General features: G+C 45.1%; 1 long non-coding RNA gene across 1 annotated transcript; it reads right to left on the bottom strand.

Annotated features, from left to right (window-relative positions):
• Window positions 1–13,121: 13,121 nt before the first annotated feature.
• On the bottom strand, window positions 13,122–22,228 carry LOC128406765 (uncharacterized). Its single transcript, XR_008328615.1, has 3 exons — window positions 22,062–22,228; window positions 16,625–16,899; window positions 13,122–13,642 (listed from the first exon to the last, which is right to left on the bottom strand). It is a non-coding gene; the product is annotated as an uncharacterized LOC128406765 (long non-coding RNA).
• Between the last annotated feature and the right edge of the window lie 896 nt (window positions 22,229–23,124).

The raw sequence follows: 23,124 nt of genomic DNA, 5'->3' as shown, positions 1-23,124 counted from the left end.
AAATGGAGCCCCTTCAATTTCTCCTCCCACTTCGCTGAAGGGGCGCTGCGCAGAGAGGGAAAGCTGTGCGGTGCCTCTCCAGGCTTCAGCGAAAGCAATGCAAAGCCTCTGGAGTGCGGCAGGAGCTCCCGCTGCGCTCCGGAGGGCTTCAGGCAGCTATCCCAGAAGCCATGGAGCCTGCATTCACTCCATAAGACGCACACACATTTCCCCTTAATTTTTGGAGGGGGGAAAGTGTGTCTTATAGAGCGAAAAATACAGTAGTTCTAACAGTGCAGAAGCATCACAGAACGACTAATAAAACAGTATGTTGTACTGTATAATAGCTCTCCTGGTTCTCAGTAATCTCTCCCAGCCCTACTTGGAGATGCCAGAATGAGGTCACCTTCTCAGAGGAAAAGCATGCCTGTGTTATCTGAGCTGGGTGCCAGATTCAGCAAGAACAGGGTGCCTGCTCTCTATCACTCAAGACGGGGTTTGACCTGCATAAACATTCTTTACAGATTCTTAATATCTGTATTCTAGTGTTAGAAACTGAGATATGAAAGCTAGGAGCTAAATGGCACCTTAAACCGAGATTACGGGCACAATAACGGAATGTCTCCCCACTCCCCTAACATTTTTAAAATGGTCTCTTCTGCAGTCTTCAGAGAGTAGCTGGAAGTGGGGAGGCAGAAAAAGGTCCTCCTTTCCTTCCACTCTGCAGTTTTAATCTGAAATCTTAGGCGCAGTACTGCACCCAGAGCTCACGCTAATGAAATCCCCTGTTGCAAAATGCGCCTAGAAAAATGGGAGTTTTGAACACTGCTATATTCTTATATCTAATATTCTTAATATGCTTTGAGAAAGCTGATTCTCCTAATAGCCTTTCACACTCTTTTTTTTTTTTTACAGTTTTTACATCTCTTCACATTTAGTCTATCAAAGTGTATACTATAATTCCTGTCCTGTCTATTTAGTTCAATGGATATACTCTCAGTAGGACTAATCATGGGATGCAATCCATGCTGGTTTTGTTGTCTGTTACATGTGGTCTTTGATGCAAACTGCTCATCTAAGTTTGCATCTTGGGGCGGTTTGCTGCTAAGAGACAATAAAGCAGAAACAAAGCAGTTACAATGGTGTCTTCTCCTTCTTTGTATAATGCTTTTAGTGTGCATGACACACTTCAGGATATAAGGACAGTTTCCTGCCCTGGGGAGCATGCAATTGAAAATTCATAACATGGTGCAACAACAGGAGAAAGGGCGGTACGAGAGTGAAAATATTTTCTCAGCAGCAGCTGGGGAAAACGCAATGTCTCCCTCAAAGCAGGAAGATCTCCCTCTTCATCCAGAAATGAGCAACAATCTCAAAAAAGCTTTCTGGGTTAGTTGTAAATATGAACTTGGCCACGAGGTGTTGCTCAAGGTTAAATAATGTCTTGAACTGGAGTTGTGGGGAGCTACAGGGACTAAAGTTTATTGTGGGGGGAAGGGAACACCTGGGGCTTTCCAAACAATGTTTCTGGTCTCCAGCTCCCATTAGCCCCAAGCCAGCATGACTGGTGGCCAAGGGTGAAGGGATTTGTAGTCCAGAAACACCTGAAGGGGCACAGTTCCTCCCACCCCAGTCTCGTTGTTATTTATTTAATGTATTTATATCCCACCTCTCTCCCAAGCTGGGATCCAAGATGGCTCTCAACATCTCCCAACCTTACAAAATCTAATGTTATAAAAACAGACCAGTTAAAAACAATAATTATAATGGCAGCCTGGTTGTCAGCATCACCTGCACCTTAGTTGTCAAAAGTGTGTCTTGAAGAGGAAGGTCTGAGCCTGCCGTCAGAAGAATAACAAAGAGGGAGCCATCCTTTTGGGAGGAAATCTCACAATATGGAGGGACAGCACGGAATAGCCTCTTTCTCATGTCACCACCAACTAAGCATCTGATGTAGATGGACAGGGGTGCCAACTTGAATAAAATATTGTGGGGGCCCAGGTAAGCCCCGCCCTCCATAATCAATCGCATGATGCAGTGCACACACACCATTTGAATGGGAATGACCATCAACTTTGTGGGGCCTGGCCCCCTCAAATAATTTACTGTGGGGGCCGAAGACCCCACAGCCCCTAGCAGTTGGTTCCTATGTTGATGAGACCAAGATTTGATGCTCATCCAAGGATCTTAGCACTCAGGCAGTTTCATATAGGGAGTTTGATCTTTCAGGTAACCTGGGCCCAACCTTGCCATCTCTCCTCCTCTCTCTCCCTCTCTGTGTGTGTTTCCCTGAATACCTCCATGTACACTTTGAAATGGATGTATACAAGAAGTATGCTCTCTCTGTGGGTTCTTTTACTCCATTATTGTTTACCGTTTAGGGTAATTATGTCCTCCCATTTGTTAAAAAATTGTATGGTTCTGATCTCCATAATCAATCAACACTTTTTGCTGTGTTTTATGGCATTTTTATTTCTTCAGCTGCTATTGTTAGGAGGGATAAGGGAGACATTTAATTCAGTTCACATTTAAAGGCAAACCTACCTAAGTCTGCAATGTTCAAAAGCAATATGTAAACTAGAACACAGCCATCCAAAGTTCATTCCAAATTATGCAGTGCCATTCTCCAGTCAAGCAATATAAAAATGTACATACAGTGGTACTTCAGGTTACATACGCTTCAGGTTACAGACTCCGCTAACCCAGAAATAGTACCTCAGGTTAAGAATTTTGCTTCAGGATGAGAACAGAAATTGTGCAGTGGCGGCACAGCATGGCAGCAGGAGGCCCCATTAGCTAAAGTGGTGCTTTAGGTTAAGAACAGTTTCAGGTTAAGAACGGACCTCCGGAATGAATTAAGTACTTAACCCGAGGTACCACTGTATTAATGAAAACCTTTGTCACTCGAGGCACAGGAGGCCTTGATGGTTAGCAATGCCTTCTGCCAGTTTTGGCTGGTTAAGATTGCTAGGACCATTCCTGGACTGAGATGGTTTGGATGCTGTGTTCTTGGCATTGCTAACCCCAGGAATGGATTATCACAGCACACTATATGTGGGGCATCTCTTGGGCTTCACTGCTGAGAGTATCATATGCCCCAGAGGTGCACCTTGCTTGTGCTAGCAACCAGGCTTTTAGTGTGGCAGCTCCAGCCTTCTAGAATCAATTGCCAGCTGAAATTAGACAGGCACCCAGAGTCAAAACATTTAGGCAGCTAATGAAGACATCAGAGAGAGGACAGGGAGCCCAACAGTAGGTGGAGCCAGAGCTAAGGACAGGCACAGCCAACTCATTCTAGGGTTGTTGTTTTTTATATTTTATTTACTATTGCATTCCTTTTACACCTTACCTCCAAGAAGCTCAAGGCAGCACATATAGTTTCCCAATTATATCCTCACAACAAGCCTGGGAGACAGGTTAGGCTGAGAGGCAGTGACTGGCCCAAGGTCACCTAGTGACCTACATGCCTGAGTGGAGATTTGAATCCTGTTCTCCCAGGTCCTAGTCCAACACTCTAACCACTGCACCACACTCCTCCTCCTTGCTGCTTTGTACAAGGGCAGCACTGACACTAAGAAGGAGGAAACTGACAGTCAGGGCCACCCCCTGGGTTGTTTGTAAGAAAGAAGGCAGGCAAGTAGGGACAAGCTAAGGGCAGGCTAAGGTTGGTTGGGGAGTGCCCCATTCACCCTGGTGCATCAGCCTTCTCTGGCCTTGGGTCAACTCTGCTCCTGGATACAAGCATATGTATTTATATATGTGGAGGATTAGGTTGGGAAGTCCAGGGTTGCATCTTCTGGCCCAACCCCCTGACTGCAATTGACTGACACACAGCATAGGCTCCACCTGTCCAGGCAATGGTGACTCTAGGGTAGGCATCCCCGACTTTGGCCCTCCAGATGTTTTGGGACTACAACTCCCATGATCCCTAGCTAACAGGACCAGTGGTCAGAGATGGTGCGAATTGTAGTCCAAAACATCTGGAGGTTGGGGATGCCTGCTCTAGGGCCTTACAGGTGTTTGGATGAGATGTTGTTGGACCACAGTTCCCATCATCCTTGATCACTAGCAATACTGGCCAGGCCTGATGGGGAATGGAACTCGGTGACACTTGGAGGACCGTGGTTTTATTTTGCATTGTTATTTCTTAATTTTTTGTATTTTAATCCCAACCTTCGTCATCCTGTCTCAGGGCAGGTTTGGAAGCAGTTAGAAAAACAAACAATAAACAATAAACTGTTCAGGGAAGTTTTTAATATGTAATGCTGTACTGTTTTTAACACTTGATTGGGAGCCGCCCATAGTGGCTGGGAAAACTCAGCCAGATGGGCAGGGTATAAATAATAAATTCTTATTCTTATTCTTATTCTTATTCTTATTCTTATTCTTAACCTAAAGCAAACTGAAGAATACACACACACATATATATACTGGACCCAAACCCAGTACTTCCAGCAGCAGAAACTAATGCTATGAAGTCAAAGAGTCTGACCAAACAGATAGGTCTAAACCTGCAATGGAGGTTCCCAATCCCTGATCTACAGACACACCTAAATGCAATGAAATCTGATCCATTGTGCCAAATGGGGCGAGACAAATCCAAGCAAATTAGGATTAATGTGAGATGAAAGCTCAATGACCTATAACCTTCCTGAAAACAAATAAAAACAAATGCTGAATAAAGAGAAGAAATTGTCTAAGCTCCATGTGAGCTTTGGAAAGGGAAATCTGGGGGAATGCTCGATGGATGTGTCATCTAGAGGAGCCCTCACAGAGTGGGGAAGGAGAGGTCCTTGAATCAAGTCCACACCCACACCCCTACCAGAGTTGCAAATTGGCATAACAAAAAAAGTGTGTGCTAACTGCAGTCACACAATTTCACAATCTCATCTAGTTTGTCTCAGAGTCAAAGCAAAGCCCAGCTCGGCCCTGTCCAGCCATGATAATTGCCCCATTTGCACCAAGCAGCAATTAAAGGCTCTTTCCTAATGATCGCAGAGCATTCTAATTAGGGTCTCTGTGGATGCAAAGAAACCACAAGTGTTCCTTCCTTACTCCTGCTTGAGTAAGGAAAAATGAGGGGAAAGTGGGTCAGACCCACAGTTCATGGCTACAGTGCTTTCTTCTTCTTTTTTAAAGTACATAGATGGGTATCTTTGTGAACCACCTGCTGGAAGGGGAGTTGTGCATAAACCCACATCTACAGACTCTGGGACAGCACCCTGCTGTCAGTGGTGGTTAGAAATGAATGGGGCAGTGAGCAGAGTAGCTAATAGGAGCTAGAGACAGGTGGTTCACTGGAGGTGGAGTTCTCTTATTCTGTTTTTCTCCCCCATCCTCCTCCTCTACAAAAACACAGGGGTAAAAGGTAAAGGTACCCCTGCCCGTACGGGCCAGTCTTGACACACTCTAGGGTTGTGCGCTCATCTCACTCTATAGGCCGGGGGGCCAGCGCTGTCCAAAGACACTTCCGGGTCATGTGGCCAGCGTGACAAGCTGCATCTGGCGAGCCAGCGCAGCACATGGAAACGCCATTTACCTTCCCACTAGTAAGCGGTCCCTATTTATCTACTTGCACCCGGGGGTGCTTTCGAACTGCTAGGTTGGCAGGCGCTGGGACCGAGCAACGGGAGCGCACCCCGCCGCGGGGATTCGAACCGCCGACCATGCGATCGGCAAGTCCTAGGAGCTGAGGTTTTACCCACAGCGCCACCCGCGTCCCTAAAACACAGGGGATGCTTAAGCAATTCTCAGATGCAAGCATCAGATATTTAAGACCCAAACACCAAGCAGAACAGCCAGACACCAATGAATTTTACAGTTCTACAAAGTCGGCATCAAATGCCTAGATGTATCTGTGGTTATTCAGTTCAGCTGATCCCAGGCTTCTGAAACTAGAAGTATTACCGTATCTCCTGGGATCCTTCTTTGTTGCTGAGCTGTTTTTACATGGCTGCTTCTTGCTAATATTTAACCTACTTCTTCCTTCCTCAGAGGCAATTGGGAGCAATTAACTTCCCTCTCCTCCAGGGTAAATGGTAGTTACACTAAACCATTACCTGATTCCATTGCAGCCTGATTTGCTCATAAACTCCTTAGCCAAAAGAGTTTACCAGGTCCGAGATATCTGCTCGGTGTCCTGGGCAGGGTCGTGAGCATTTTTATTTTTCTCTTTGTGCCAAAGACAGAGAGGTAAGTTTACAACTGGAGACACAACACAGCATACACCTTGTGTTATATTCCTATATTTAGAGGAAGGCACAGAAGGGAATGTGAGCCTGCAATAAAAATGATTCAAGTATCAATTCTGCAACCGTAGCTTCAGCTTCACTGGTGAAACAGGATTTCTACTACTGGTATATGGGCAGGAGAGGGTTGTGCATTGAGTCTGATTCTTTGCATTTCTAATTAAAGACTCTACCAGCTTGCAGACACCAACTTCAATGGCTTTTAAAGGAAGGGGGCTCTGGCCCCATCTGCACTATACATTTAAAGCAGTACCATACCACTTCCCCCAGTTCTGGCTCCCCCCAAATAATCCCGGACACTTTAGTTTAAGGTGGCATGATACAGCTGTATAGTGTTGACGGAGCCTAATTCAGGGGTGCGGAATCTCTGACCAATGGGCCAAATTCAGCCCACATGACCTTTGAGTCCAAGCCACACTCATCTGATTGGTAGAACTTGCCTAGTGCAGTACCTTGCCCAGGCAGTTTGTTTTCAGATCATACAGGCAAAACCTGACACAACTGTGACATTATGTGACTGACAGGTGACTGACAGGCCCACAAATGATGTGGGAAGATAAGGTCCTGGCCAACTAGATCCAGTTCCTTGTTGTTGTTGTTTAGTCGTTTAGTAGTGTCCGACTCTTCGTGACCCTGTGGACCAGAGCACGCCAGGCACTCCTGTCTTCCACTGCCTCCCGCAGTTTGGTCAAACTCATGCTGGTAGCTTCGAGAACACTGTCCCACCATCTCGTCCTCTCTCGTCCCCTTCTCCTTGCGCCCTCCATCTTTCCCAGCATCAGTGTCTTCTCCATGGAGTCTTCTCTTCTCATGAGGTGGCCAAAGTACTGGAGCCTCAGCTTCAGGATCTGTCCTTCCAGTGAGCACTCAGGGCTGATTTCCTTCAGAATGGAGAGGTTTGATCTTCTTGCAGTCCATGGGACTCTCAAGAGTCTCCTCCAGCACCATAATTCAAAAGCATCAATTCTTCGGTGATCAGCCTTCTTTATGGATCCAGTTCCTTACTCCTGGACAAATCTGTGGAAGATGTCACTATCAACATATGCTACTCATTGTGATGGCTATATGATACTGTCCAGGTCCAGAGACAATTTGACTCTGAATATCAGCTGCTGAGGGAACAGCAGCTCAAGATAAGTGGACCACTGCTCCAATGAAGAGATTGGGTTCCCTTTTGGCTCCACGGATCTGCTCCTTTTCAGAATCAGCCTTGTGGGTCAAAACTGGATAATGGGCAGGGAGTCGCTTACTTTTCAGGCACATGACATCACTGTGATGTGACATAATTTGACAGGTGGGCAGGGCTACTCATCCGTCAAATTCCCTTTTCTGGGGTTCCTTCTTGGAAACCACACTGCAAGGGTTGTTGTCAGCCCCATGTCTGGTGCTTTGTGATAAAGATTGAGGCGGGGTTGGTGGCTTAGATTCTGTGCACATTTGGAAGCAAACCTACCTAAATCTGCACTTTCTGAAACAATGCATGAACCAAAACACAGCCATCCTTCAGAATACAGACTTCTCCAAACATTGCTTTGCAGTTCTGCAGCCATGTAATGTGTACTAATTCGCACACAGAAGTGTGTCTGCTGGGATAAATTCATCCATGAAACGCTGGTGATTTTTCACTAGGGCGTTAAAAAAAAAAAGAATTTGCAGACTGATGCGGAAAGGTGAAGAACAGAAGATTAGAAGAATGAGAAGCAAGGAAACCTGCTGACAGATTCACCCATTCCCACTCTGCTGGGAGCTGAACCTGGGACCTTTTGCATGCAAAGCAAATGATCTCCCACTGAGCCAAAGCTTTCCCTCTGCGGTGAAATGTTAGGCAATTGATGACACCTGTAGAACCTGACACTATTCAGAGCAGAAATGAAAACTCTAATCAGGGTGCCTGTGTTGTATCAAGTCCAACAAATCATTAAAAATATAATAGCAATAGCAATAGCAATAACAGCTCACCTGGCAGCCTATGAAACAGCCCCACCCAAAGCTGATCTCCCCATCTGCCAGATTGGGTGTTGACCTGACAATGTCTCAAAACTTGTTGGCTGCTTAATTCTTCTGAAAAACATAGATGATGGACACCTCCCTTGAGCTTTCTACATCTGCAATAGGTGTGTCCTGAATATAACCTACTTGGCCTGGGAAAACAAGAGAAGGAGCGGTGCTGATGCCAGTCTTGTAAAACAACAGTAAGAACAGCACAATGTTATCTTGAGAAGAGTCTAAGAACCAAAGGCCAAAGGCAGAAATAAGTGTCTGGGAGAATTTGGGGGGGGGGGTTAAAATTTGCTGCATGTTACACATTGAAGGAAAACTATATCAAAATGATCTATAGGTGGCATTTAAAACCAAGTAAATTAGCTAAGCCATGCAAGACTGAAACTGATACAGTGGTACCTCGGGATGCGAACGGGATCCGTTCTGGAGCCCCATTCACATCCTGAATAGAACGTAAGATGCGATGGCGCATCTGTGCGTGTGCAGGTCACGTTTTGCCGCTTCCGCGCATGCGCGTGATGTCATTTTGAGTGTCTGTGCATGTGCGAGCGGCGAAACCCAGAAGTAACACACTCTGTTACTTCTGGGTTGCCAAGGAGCGCAACCTGAAAGCGCTCAACCTGAAGCACATTCAACCAGAGGTATGACTGTACTTGTTGGAAATGTAAAGAAAAAAGAAGGTACATTTTATCATTTGTGGTGGACATGCAAAAGGGTTAAAAAAAATTATGTAAAATGATATATAATGAGTTGAAAAAAAAATGTTTTAAAAGCCATTTGTCAAAACCCCAGAAGCTTTTCTTTTAGGTGTAACAGATGTAAATATACCAGGGAACACAAATCTCTTTTTATGTATGCAACTATAGATGCACAAATGGTGTATGCTCAGAGATGGAGGGAAGATGGAGGAAAGAAGAGTGGCAGACAAAGTTAATAGAATATATAGAAATGGCAAGACTGACAAACAGAATAAGAGATCAGGATAAAAAAAAAGTATTTGAGGGAGACTGGAAATATTTTATGGAGTATTTAGAGACATAAACAAATTAAGTAGTTAACGGTAACAAAATAAATTCAGCAGTAAAATAAAAATAAAAATTGGGTGCCTCCTTTTTTTACTTTTTCCTTCTCTGCAAAATTATTGCACGTCACCCCAATCTCTGAGCTGTGTGAGATTCCAGGGGTTCCGGGCACTTCCAGGGCTCGTGTTTCCTTTGGAATTAGAGACAGCAGAGACTGTGGTGTCGTTTGGATATATGGTTCATTTACACATTAAAGAACCTGAGCCTACAATGGAGGAGTTCACAGCATTAACACTCCAAGAGAGACTTGCTTCCTTCCTAGCTGCAACCTTGGATTCAAACAGAAATCCGACTGCTTTTAAGCCAACAGCTTTTCTTCCAACTTCTAGCTCCCATCATTCAACTCTTATCTCTGGCCTTTGTCTTTCTAGCTACCTGCAAGTTGAGGGAGGCATTTGCTGCCTGGCACAGATCTACTCCCTTTACTTCATCAGGTCCATTACCTCACCGGGAAGCTAGCCTGGCTATTCCAGAAATTGGAAGGGGGCCCAGGCATTAGAAAGGTCTCAACATCAACCCTACCCACCGATCCCCAAAAACTCAAAACACTATCCTTTGTGGGGCAGGGCAGCCTGGGGACAATGTTGAGAGGAGACGTTGTGCCTTGTGGCAGTGAAGACTTATTAAAGAGCCCTAAGATAATGTTGTCAAAGGAATTTACAGTATTGCCCAATGCTAGGCTCCCCCACAGTTCCTCTGCTATCTTTAGTTCATGCTGCGGTAAATCCACCATATTTTAACTGCCCAAAGTTAACTTGTTTTTAATGTTTCTATTATGGATAGTGGAGGAATGTGATGCAGTTTGCATTTACAGTGGCACCTCGGGTTAAGAACTTAATTCGTTCTGGAGGTCCATTCTTAACCTGAAATTGTTCTTAACCTGAAGCACCACTTTAGCTAATGGGGCCTCCTGCTGCTGCCACGCCGCCAGAGCACGATTTCTGTTCTCATCCTGAAGCAAAGTTCTTAACCCAAGGTACTATTTCTGGGTTAGCAGAGTCTGTAACCTGAAGCGTCTGGAACCCAAGGTACCACTGTAAAGGCGAATCTATTGATATTGCACTTTCTGAAATAATATACAAACTGAAACAGAGCCATCCTCTGAAATATGTACTTATCTGAATTTTGCAGTGCAGTTCTCCATCCAACCAGTGTTAACAAAAAAATGCATATATCAGGTAAAAGTGTGTATATAGATGAAGATATTGTTGAAAGGGACGCGGGTGGCGCTGTGGGTAAAACCTCAGCGCCTAGGACTTGCCGATTGCATGGTCGGCGGTTCGAATCCCCGCGTCGGGGTGCGCTCCCGTCGTTCGGTCCCAGCGTCTGCCAACCTAGCAGTTCGAAAGCACTCTTAAGTGCAAGTAGATAAATAGGGACCGCTTACTAGCAGGAAGGTAAACGGCGTTCTGTGTGCGGCTCTGGCTCGCCAGATGCAGCTTTGTCACGCTGGCCACGTGACCCGGAAGTGTCTGCGGACAGCGCTGGCTCCCGGCCTATAGAGTGAGATGAGCGCACAACCCTAGAATCTGTCAAGACTGGCCCGTACGGGCAGGGGTACCTTTACCTTTATTGTTGAAAGCAACATAGCAAAAATGCATTAAATTAGAAGAAATTGCCTTTTTTTTTTAAAAAAAAAAGTCTCTTAGTGAAAGCAGCATAGGAAAATGGGTGTTGAATGTTCAGGAGAATTGAATTTAAGATTGGGAAAATCTTTCCTTTGTTCTCTTAAGGACTCATCACCCAGGCTGGCTTGGCTATTCCAGCAATTGAATCCTTGCTGGATCCAGGAATCAAAAGAGGACTCATTCAGCCTAACATGTCCCCCCCCCAAAAAAACCCCCTAACACTCTTTAAAATCCATGGAGTGAGTCAGGCTGCCAGCCCCCAACCCAACCTTTGTTCCTGCACCTTTACAGCAGTAGCCCATCTGCAAAAGTTTAGTAGTTGAAACCTTTTAACTCCTATCATTCTTGTTCTACCTCTAGGCCAAGAAGTGATTTTCTGGCTAATCTTCTCTGTGTTTGGAATGCAACCTTGATTACATTTACAGCATTAAACCATCACACAACGGCAAACTTTCCCATGGATACTACTGCAAGCTTCTGGTGGGGGGGGGGGCAGAAAGGGGCAGAATTTGTCTGCATCAGCACCATACATTTAAAACACAGTTAAAGAGTGTACACCCACACACATGCCCAATAATTTGTGGACCCTGACCATTAGGTCCAGTCGTGCCGACTCTGGGGTTGCAACGCTCATCTCGCTTTATTGGCCGAGGGAGCCGGCATACAGCTTCCGGGTCATGTGGCCAGCATGACTAAGCCGCTTCTGGTGAACCAGAGCAGTGCACAGAAACACTGTTTACCTTCCCGCTGGAGCGGTACCTATTTATCTACTTGCACGTTGATGTGCTTTCGAACTGCTAGGTTGGCAGGAGCAGGGACTGAGCAACGGGAGCTCACCCCCGTCGCAGGGATTCGAACCGCCAACCTTCTGATCAGCAAGCCCTAGGCTCTGTGGTTTAGACCACAGCACCACCCGCCCTCAGAACTACAATTCCAAGCAACCTTAAAAAATTTGTTCCTCGAGTTGGGGAGGTGATTTAAAGTGTGTTTCAAATGTATAGTCTGTATGTACATGGTCTGCCTGGTGGTTCATGGTCTGCCTGGTGCCTAAAGATCCTAACATCATGTATTTTAACTTCAAATCTATGGCTATGCAGAGGCATGAAACAGCACCATACAGGAGCGAGGCCAAGGATTCAAAGCAAACAGGAAGGGTAAACCCTGGAAAAACATGACTGGCTCGTTGGAACTCAGTCACACTTCAACTGCATGCTTATTCCGCTGTATTTCCCCCTGATTAGCCCTCTCCAGGAAAAACTGCCATCAGGAGACACTTGTTGTGCAGCCTGAGGCTCCCAAGGTACTTTCCTGCTCCCACATGGTACACTGTCAGGACCTGCACGGTTGTAGGAGGTTCTGCATGGGCATCACAGATGCTGCGCATCAGACTAAGCATCACTGGTTCCTTTTGCAAACATTTGCTCTGCATTACCTGCTGAGGTTGTTTATCAACTGACTGGGGGAGAAACTGATCTGCTCTGCTCACAGGTCTTCAACAAGCACTGATGTGCAGAAATGTATGCATATGTCTGCATCATTTAATCATTTAGGATCAATTTAAGAAGGATCTTGACAAGCTGGGGCATCTGCAGAGAAGGATGACTGCAACATGGGTGTGGCCAGGGGGGCAGGGGGCAGCTGCCCCCCAATCAATACAAATCTGAGCTTCTGCCCCCCCCAAAAAAAATCCTGGCTACGCCCATGGACCATGATGATCAAGGGTCTGGAAACCAAGCCTTATGAGGAACAGTTGAGGGAGCTTGGTATGTTTAGCATGGAAAAGAGGAGACTGAGAAGAGATAGGATAGCCATTTTCAACACACCCAAACCTACCTCACAAGGTTGTTGTGGGGATTAAATGAAAAGTAGGAGAACCATGTACGCCATATTGAGCTCCTTGGAGAAAAGCGTGGAATACAGTGGTATCTCGGCTTAAGTAATTATTTCGTTTCGGAGGTCCGTTCTTAACCTGAAACTGTTCTTAACCTGAAGCACCACTTTAGCTAATGGGGCCTCCTGCTGCTGCCGCGCCGTCGGATCCCGATTTCTGTTCTCATCCTGAAGCAAAGTTCTTAACCCGAGGTACTATTTCTGGGTTAGTGGAGTCTGTAACCTGAAGTGTATGTAACCTGAAGCGTATGTTACCCGAGGTACCACTGTATAATGCAATGAATAACAATAATAACAACAACAACAATTTAATTTTCAGCACCCTTAACAAACGACATTTCCAAGATTCTTTGGTGGGAGCCACGTGTTTAAAATGTGATTTCCATGTATGGAGTGGATTTGATCAGATCCTCTGTTCCTCAGAAAACAACAGCCCCTCCCCATCATGTTAAGACAACATAAGCATCAGACGAAGCCCCTTAAAGACAATGAATGGAGGGACATTTGCCTCTGTGTTTTGTTCCATCCTCTCAGTGATCTCTTCCTGCTTCCTACTTGCTCATTAGACAATCTGGGCTGAAACACGGAAACATGCTCACCTGTGGGCATAACATACATACACTCCTCCCTGGAGCAACAGGGTGAACAAGTTTAACAGTCCTGTGAGCTGTTGGCCCCACCTTTGAGCAGAGGGATCTTCTGGCCTCATCCATTGCAGAAGAACATGGGGATGGGTGCATGAAAGTAGGGGTGACAGATTCACCTAAGGTGCTTGGAGGGATGGGTGCCAATCCTTACGGCATCTGGCTGTTTCCTGGAAAAATGCACAGTGATCTGTTACCCTGATCAGGAAAGCTCCACTCCGCAACATTCTAATGCATTTTAATACTTCTCTCTGCTTACCAAGGGCACACCCTATTTAGAGGGGCTCTGTCCTGGATAAATCATGGTTCCTATTTATTGTATTCTAGCCTTCTGGGGTTGCTAGGAATCTTTGAGTTGCTCATATTGCTAAGCTTCGGGATTCAGTTTCTCCCTCCAGGGTGTTTAGAAGGTAAATCTGTGGGTGGCTGAATGGGCATGTAAGGGAAGATCATGCATATGAACACTGATGCAGTTCGCAGCCTGTTAATACTAACACAAATACTGGTCATTGACCGTGATAAAGAGATTTTAAATTTAAATACTTTACTAATACAGTAGAGAGCCTGCCTGGTAAACATGAACCAGCAGCCCATAAGCAGCCAGGTGAATATGAACACTATGAAGCATACAGACTTTTAGGTTAAAGTGCGCACATCAACACTAAGGCTGCACACACACTAACCTGTTCATAGCACAACAAAGCAGCTTTTATCAATCCAGAATACTTCGTACTCATCCTCAACAAGCTGTTTTCATTTAAAACACCTCACCCCTTCCCTGCAATAAGAATCACTGAGCTGCAGTTCCCAATATTTTTTGTTGGGGAAAATGCTTTAAATGTATGGCGCAAGGGGGGATATGACCTAGCTTGCCAGTTGACCAGACTTGCAGGGTGGGGTGGGATGGGGAGAGAGACAAAGAAAAACTGGAGACAAAGCCTAGCAAAACAAAAACCCACAGACTTTCATTTCTGCTTTTGGGAACATTTAAGAGCAGCTGCAAAGGGACTTTCTAAGTTTTGGCAAGAGGTTGCATTACTTGTTTGCTTGATCTTAACGTCAGACAAGACAGATAACAAGGATGGAAACTCCTTGAGGCAAACTGTCCTCTGACAAACAACAAGCAACTCTTGTGACAGCAGAATAAGGGCACATTATTATTTATACTCTGTATTAATTATACCAGCTGCCAGTGTTTACCAGGAACTGCTTCCTACATCTCCTGTGTAGTCTGGAGAAGTGCTGGACTCAAGGTCCCATTTGCACTTAAGGCATTTAAAGCAGCACCATACCCCTTTAAGCAGCAATAAGGTAAAGGTAAAGGGACCCCTGACCATTTGGTCCAGTCGTGACCGACTCTGGGGTTGTGGCGCTCATCTCGCTTTACTGGCCGAGGGAGCCGGCGTACAGCTTCCGGGTCATGTGGCCAGCATGACTAAGCTGCTTCTGGTGAACCAGAGCAGCGCACAGAAATGCTGTTTACCTTCCCACTGGAGCAGTACCTATTTATCTACTAGCACTTTGACGTGCTTTCAAACTGCTAGGTTGGCAGGAGCAGGGACTGAGCAACGGGAGCTCACCCCGTTGCGGGAATTCGAACCGCCAACCTTCTGATCAGCAAGTCCTAGGCTCTGTGGTTTAATCCACAGTGCCACCCGCATCCCTTAAGCAGCAATAGGTTCTCCCAAAGAATCATGGGAACTCTAGTTTGTCAAGGTGCTGAGAGTTGTTAGGCAACCCCTATTCCCTCCACAGATCCACAATTCACAGAGTGGGTTGACAACAAATTTCTCTTCCCAGGGGATCCTCTCTTTCCTCCTCCCAGGGAAAGCTCTCTGCTTTCTATGAATGGTCTGCATTTGGGCACCTCCTGACAGTGGTAGAGGAAGGGGGATGCGGTGGGTGCGGTCCACTCCAGGTGTCATCCCTGGGGGGGTGACATTGCCGTGCAACCCCCTGGAACACTTGTCACAGGCGGCGCCCCCCACCCTGGGACTCTCGCCGCTCACTGCAGGCGGCTTGCCCCATCCGGGGACCACACCATGTGTGCTGCTCCAGGTGCCAGAGCAGCTAGCTCCGCCTCTGCCTCCTGACCAAATTTTGCACGATGGTTCCTGAGGTGAAATAACAGGTTTCTGTCTATATCTGGATGCAATTGGGCACCCATTTAACCACGATGTCCAGGCTCCCCCTTGGACGAAGAACTCGATACCAGATTACGTTTTCTGCCCACAGCACTAATGTTCAAATCAGTATAATGCAAAAGCAGGGCAAAAGTCAAAGGCACAACAGATGCAACGCATGTCTAGGCAACTTAAGGAATTGATCCAACAGCTAACACACTCCATGGACTCTCCTTATGTAAAGGTGGGGTGGACATGACTTTGGCGTGGCAAGTGGGCTGCATCTGTGGCCTGGGTAAGCAGATGAGAATTCCTTCTAGCAGACTAGGCCTGAGCAGTCTGTTTGACATCTCCATGTCCTACGTGACAGAGGTAGAGACTCAGCCAGCTCAGAGCTAGACTTGGCATCAGACATTTTTGTAGGCGGAGACTCGCCAGCAACAGGGGCTTCAGGTTGAATTGGCATGAACTGATCCAGTGATAGCCCACTGAGCCCCTCCATAGGGAAACTCACCATACTAATAATTAGGGCTTTTTTCAGTCGGAACTCACTGAAACTTAGTTTTGGCACCTCTCAGGTGGGCACCATTGCTATTCTAAGAGAACAAGGTACCTCTTTTTCTATAAAAACAGCACCACTAATAATCCATTTCAAAGATGCGGAATCTGAGACATTTCCTGTTAATCTATTACAGTTCTTCGTATCTTTAATTTCTGCAGCAGCAAAAAAAGAAATCAGTTCCATAATTATTTCAGTGAAACATAGACTAATATGTATATTTCTCTCTCTGAATGAACTACATTTGTACTGATAGGGTGCCTAAAGAAAGCAAAAGCCAGTACATGACCGAATTCATAGGGAGGTCATTCCAGAGTCACCGAGAGTTATTTCTGTGTATGCAAAATTATATAGGATAAGATGATTAATCAAACTCATAAAATCATTCAGCAGAGAGGCCTTTAATCAAACAAAAGATCTAAAACATTTCAAAGGAAAAGTATAAATGGAGCTGAAGTATGCTTAGGCACCTGTCAAAAGGGCACTGCCGCCACCAGCTCTGGTTCTCCCATTCCTCATTTCCAAAGACAGCCCTTACATACTCAGTTGCAGTTAATTGGTAACCGTTTCCATGGTGATCCCCAAGTTGCTTCAGGTGGAGAAGGAGGAGGGGGTTGAGATGACCAGCAGTTTTGTGCATAGAAGGCAATGTGGAAATTGGAAAAGGGAGGTTTTCTCCAGCAGGGTGTGAAACTCATGCAATGATATGACAGATACAAATGTGTTTTGAACAGTAACACAATATCTGTGGGAGATGGAAAAAAACACTTAAGCACTGATGCAAACTGAAGGGAGAAGTATTGATTTAGAGAGGAGTGTCATATATCTGGAAATTGTTCCTGAAGCTCAAGTCACCCATGAACTGGGAGATACCAGCCTGTCTCATTAACAGCAGGTTGAATATTGGGCATTGACCATAATAAAGAGATGGATTGAATGGTTGTTGTTGTTATTGCTATTGTTGTTGTTGTTGTTGTTGTTGTTGTTAATAATATTTGAATTTATATACTGCCCTTTACCCAGAGGCCTCTTAATCTGGTTAGCAGCAGATTAAGCAGAAACTTAATGGTTTCCGATTTGATCCCAGAATGTCCCGCTTTTCCTTAAGACGTCCCTATTTTCACCAGAGAAATGTTGGAAAGTATGGTAGAACATCAGCGGGTATAGAGTTATGTGACCCCCGAGCCAAGGAGATAAGTAACTATACAACCTTTAGAAGACATCTTAAGGCAGCCCTGTATAGGGAAGTTTTTTAATGTTTAATGTTTTGTTATATTTCTATATAATGGTCTAAACCACTGAGCCTCTTGGGCTTGCCGATCAGAAGGTCGGTGGTTTGAATCCCTGCGTTGAGGTGAGCTCCCGTTGCTCGGTCCCTGCTCCTGCCAACCTAGCAGTTCCAAAGCACATCAAAATGCAAGTAGATAAATAGGTACCGCTTCGACGGGAAGGTAAACTGCATTTCCATGCGCTGCTCCGGTTCGCCAGAAGTGGCTTAGACATGCTGGCCACATGACCCAGAAAAACTGTCTGCGGACAAACACCAGCTCCCTCAGCCTCTAAAGCGAGATGAGCGCTGCAACCCCAGAGTCGTCTGCGACTGGACTTAACTGTCAGGGGTCCTTTACCTTTATATTTCTATATATGTTGGAAGCTGCAAAGAGTGGAGCGGGGTATAAAGATGATGATGATGATGATGATGATGGAGATGATGATGGACATCCCTTTTTTCATTATAAAAATGTTGGCGAGCCACTGCCAGTCGGTGTTGACAGTGCTAAGTTCGAGCTCTACCTGGATAATTACCACTCGTGTACAAAAAGAGCAACACCTAGCCAAAGAGGGGGCAGACCCAAAGGAGGCTTAGCCTTACTGTTCTCAACGCAGATATATGCTAATATTACCCAATTACCCTCCAATGATGAATGGTCTGTAGCAGCAGTTTTAGATTTTGGACAAATCAAACTGTTATGCATAAACTTATACTTACCCACAAGTCGACGGCAGGCACAAGTAGAACAACTATGGAAAGAAGTGGAAGCCCACGTGGTGCAATGGAGGAGACAACATCCGTCAGCCATGATATTACTAGCTGGTGACTTAAACGCAAGAGTGGGCCCCAACGACAACGCCCTATATACACATTTTCACCAATGGCCTCCAGAAACGGAAATTATCCCACCCCTAATGATAAGATCATCCTACGACAAGACATGCAACATTGGAGGACTACATCTAGCACAGATGGCCTACAGACAGAACCTACACTTACTGAATGGGGCTATACAAGGAGATTATCCTGGTCAATATACATATTGGTCAGGACACAAATTGTCAGCGATAGACTATTGCATTGTCTCCCAGGATTTGATCCCTAGGATATCAAAATTCACCATTACAGCAAGAGCTGAAAGTGACCACTTACCTTTATCCCTCGTGTGTGATCTGCCCTCTGAACTGCCCAAACCACAACACAGATATCAACCAGATCTAACACCTGGAATAGGCCTGAAGTAAATCAGATGGAATGGACAAGTGAGCGAGTGGATATCTAACTGATACAAATCTGAGGAGAGCTACCGTCTCTCAAAAGCAATCATGGAAGGGTGCTTAGAAACAGAGGAGAGCGCCCCGAACACGATGACAGCATATGAAATGCTTATACAAAAAATTCAAGAGTTTGTTGTAAAACCGAATTCCAAGTCTCCCTATCATAGGAAAACTTCCAGGGAGTGGTTCGATCATGAGTGCATAGCCTCCAGGAAATCATTGATCCACTCCTTCATATGTCATAAGGATAATCCAACAGAGGATAACAGACAAAAGATGCTTGAAGCCAAAAGAAGTTACAAAAAACTCCTGACACAAAAGAAAAGGTACGCAATGAAGTTATCATGGCAGCAACTGATAGAGGCCTCCAATTCCAGTAACCCATCATTATTCTGGAGAATCGTTGCTGTACAACCGGATAGGGGCCTATCACAACTATCCTGCTGCATATCAATGAAAGCCTGGGAAACACACTTCCATAATCTTTACGAGGAATCTAGCGATGAGTCCTATGCATTAGACATACCAGAAGATCAGATACAGCCATGGCCAACAGTCTCAACAACAGAGACTCATCTGCTGATTGACCAACTAAAGAATGGGAAAGCCCCCGGAATTGACTGTATACCAGCGGAACTTTTTAAAACCAATGCGATCTGGTGGGCCCCCTTGTTAGCCTCTCTGTTCACATATATAGATAGAACTGCACAGATTCCATACGACTGGGGGATTTCCATCATTATTCCCATTTACAAAAAAGGCTTGAGGGATGATCCCTCCAACTATAGACCTATAAGCCTCCTGAATATAATAAGCAAATTATATGCTAAACGCCTCAGCGAGAAACTGTGCTAATGGATAGAAAAAGCGAAGATTCTTGATGATGCACAGGCAGGATTTAGACAAGGGAGACCCACAATAGATCACTGCCTGACCTTACAGCACCTAGCTGAGAAATACACGTTGCATCATAATCACCACCTATTCACAGCATTTGTAGATTTTAAAGCAGCCTTTGACTCCATCTCAAGAACCCGACTCTGGGACAAACTCAACAAATCATCCATAGACCGACGTCTGCTGCTACTAATATCCAAACTGTACAACAACACACGACTTCGTATAAGATGTAGCCAAGAAGGTCAACTCTCTAATCTCATTAGAACAACAAAGGGAGTTAAACAAGGATGCATCTTGGCCCCCTTTTTGTTCAACATCTATATAAACTCCCTAATAGACCACCTACAAGGAGCAGATACACACGCCCCAAAATTAGCAGACATAAAACTGCCTATCCTACTCTATGCAGACGATGCGGTTATACTGTCCCAGACTCAGAAGGGCCTCAAAAGAGCTCTTAACAGCTTATCCCAATACTGTAGATAAGAGAAACTAGCAGTGAACTACCAAAAAACAAAAATCATGGTTTTCTCTAACAAAAGGAAAATATACAGATGGAATTTAGACAATCAGGAGATTGAACAAGTGACATGCTTTAAATATCTAGGAGTTATATTCCAAGCATCAAGGAAGAAGACTGCCCACATAAATTACAGCTCCTCTACAGCACAAAAAAGTACAACAGCAATTCTAAGATACCATCGTACAACGGGAGGAAATTTCATTCCTGCTACAATTAAACTATTCGCTGCAAAACCAACAGCACAAATACTATACGGCGCACCACTCGTCTCCCTCTCTAATCTAGACCCATATGAAAAGATACAATCAGGTTTCCTTAGATCACTCCTGCAAACACCTAAATGCGTCCCAAATGCCGCCCTACAATTGGAAGCGGGCTTATACAGCATCAAAGCCAAAGTATGGATAAGAACCTTATGCACTTGGCTAAGACTTAACAACTCGCCAGTTGGACTACTTTCCCTGATGCTTCTTGACAAATTCCAATCTAGTTGGTTGAAGGGCACTCTCAGAAAATTGGCCACATATGGTCTCTCCCCAGAGTATTTATTAAGTTTAGAAAGGGGAAGGGCCAAGAACATAATCAAAGAAAGACTCAGGGACATTGAAGCCCAAAATGACTTTAATCAACTTCCGATAACTTATAAACTCCTATTCAATTCCCAAAGGCCCCATCTAGCAAACTATCTCAAAGTTCTACACAACGCTAAACACCGATGGGCATTTTCCAGGGCCCGCTTTAACGCTCTCCCTTCAGCTCTCCTAGAGGGAAGATACAACAAAATACCGATCGAACAAAGATTATGTCCCTGTAACAGCAACGAAATCGAAACCATCGGGCATGTCATCTTATACTGCCCATTATATCGAGACTCAAGAAAAGAGCTGATCGAGCCGATTCTGAGGAAAATACCTCGTAGTACAGACGACACCTATATCAGACACCTCTTAGCTGACAAAGAGCCCGAAATCAACAGGCCTGTGGCAAAGTACTGTTACATTGCAACAAGAATAAGACGAGCAATGATGTCAGCAACGGAGTTCAAATTGCAAACATCGAAGGAACGACAATAAACAGTAGTGACATTTGAATTGAATTCTTAAAACCTTAAAAGTCGAAACCTGGTCATAAATATAAGCACCAATTCTGTGAATTGGCCATATTTCCACTGTTATTTGTAGCACAATACTACTTATAATGTCATATTTATTTATTTTTTAAATAAATTGCTTTCTGGTCATTGACCGTATTAAAGATATTTGATTTGATTTGACAGTGCTAAGTTAAATGGACCACTGGTCTGATTCAGTATAAGGCAGCTTCCTATGCTCCTACGTTGAGGAAGGGCTGGAGCTCAGTGGTGGAGCATCTACTCTGCAGGCAGAAGCTCACAGGGTCAATCCCCAGCATCTCCAGACACACTGGGAAAGGATCCCTGTCTGAAATCCCAGGGAACCAGTACCAGTCAGTGTTGACAGTATTGAGCTAGGTGGACTACTGTTCTGACTCCATGCAAGGCACCTTCCTATGTCCCTCACCTGGGGCTCTATTGGAAGACAGTGGAATGCACTGCTGAAATGCTTTGTGCCCCTCAGGGGGGCCCTGATATATGCTGGCTCTCTTACCATCTCTGCAATGCATAATGAGGGTTATGTTGCCACATGTTCCTAAGCACCCTTTTCTTCTGAGCAAGATAAAAAGTGTTGCCCTTAAGCAGCCTCAAAGGCAAGGTCAGCACCTCTCTGTTTCGCTGCATTTCTTTCTTTCTCTCTCTCTTTAAAACAGGCTTAACAAAGAACGCCTCTGTGCAAAGCCTGGGTGTTTCCCTTCTCAAAGAAAACCGGAGAACAAAAGCAAAACTGTCCTCTTTCATGCAGATTAACTTACACTCATCTTATCCACGGCTAATATTAAGCAAGGTTTACGTAACTCACCTCAGAGCACAATCAAAGGGCTGTGGGTCAGCAAGCATTAGCACATGTGAAAGTTTCCCAGTTCAATTCCCAGTGATTCCAGCTTTGGCTGGTGGGGGGCAAGGGAGGCTCAATGTCTGAAACCTGGGAGAGTCACTGCCAGTCACTATAGACCAGGCTTCCTCAGTCTCGGCCCTCCAGATGTTTTTTGGCCTACAATTCCCATGATCCGTAGCTAGCAGGACCAGTGGTAAGGGATGATGGAAATTGTAGTCTCAAAACATCTGGAGGGCCGAGGTTGAGGAAGCCTGGTGTAGACAGTGTAGAAGCCCCATCTGCACTATACATTTCAAGCTTTGTCATACCACTTGGTATAGGAATGGCTTTCCTATTATTATTATTATTATTATTATTATTATTATTATTATTAACTTGTAGCCCACCCACCTTAGTGGGTTGCCCCAGCCACTCTGGGTAGCTTCCAAACACAACAAAACATGATACCTTAAAAACGTATGGGAACTGAAGTTTGTTAAGTGTATTGGGAATTCTAAGGAGTCAATCCCTCTTCCCAAGGAACTCTGGGAATTGTAGCTCTGTGGGAGGAACAGGGGGTCTCCTAACATTTGTCAGCACCTAGAGCAAACTACAGTTCCCATGATTCATTGAGGGAAGCCATGACAGTTTAAAGAGGCATTCCTATGTTCTTTTGAGCATATGGCACACTGGAGGTTCAAGGTGTGGTGGCATCTGCTTCTCAGTAGCGGACCCCCAACCTCTGAAATTTCTTGCCCCTAGATTGCACCCAGTTGCCTACATTGTACACATTCTGACAACACAACCCAGACATACATTTTCGCCTAGGCTTTTGCAGGCAATGAAAAAAGCATACAGCAGATGGACTAGAAACTTTAGCAATATGTAGCTGGTGGCTACAAGGAAATCGGACAGCATACCTCAGTCTAGTGCTCTTGCCAGTTTGTAATGTTTGTAGCTGTGAATGCAGCATTGGGGAACCCATGGCCTTGGGCAAGATTTCACATTTGGCCCTTGATGCCTATGTAGCCAAGCCACACTTACCTGC

Source organism: Podarcis raffonei, chromosome Z (assembly GCF_027172205.1).
Source record: "Podarcis raffonei isolate rPodRaf1 chromosome Z, rPodRaf1.pri, whole genome shotgun sequence".
Lineage (NCBI taxonomy): Eukaryota > Metazoa > Chordata > Lepidosauria > Squamata > Lacertidae > Podarcis > Podarcis raffonei.
The sequence above is the reverse complement of the archived record's forward strand: the minus strand, read 5'-3'. Positions and strand labels throughout refer to the sequence as shown.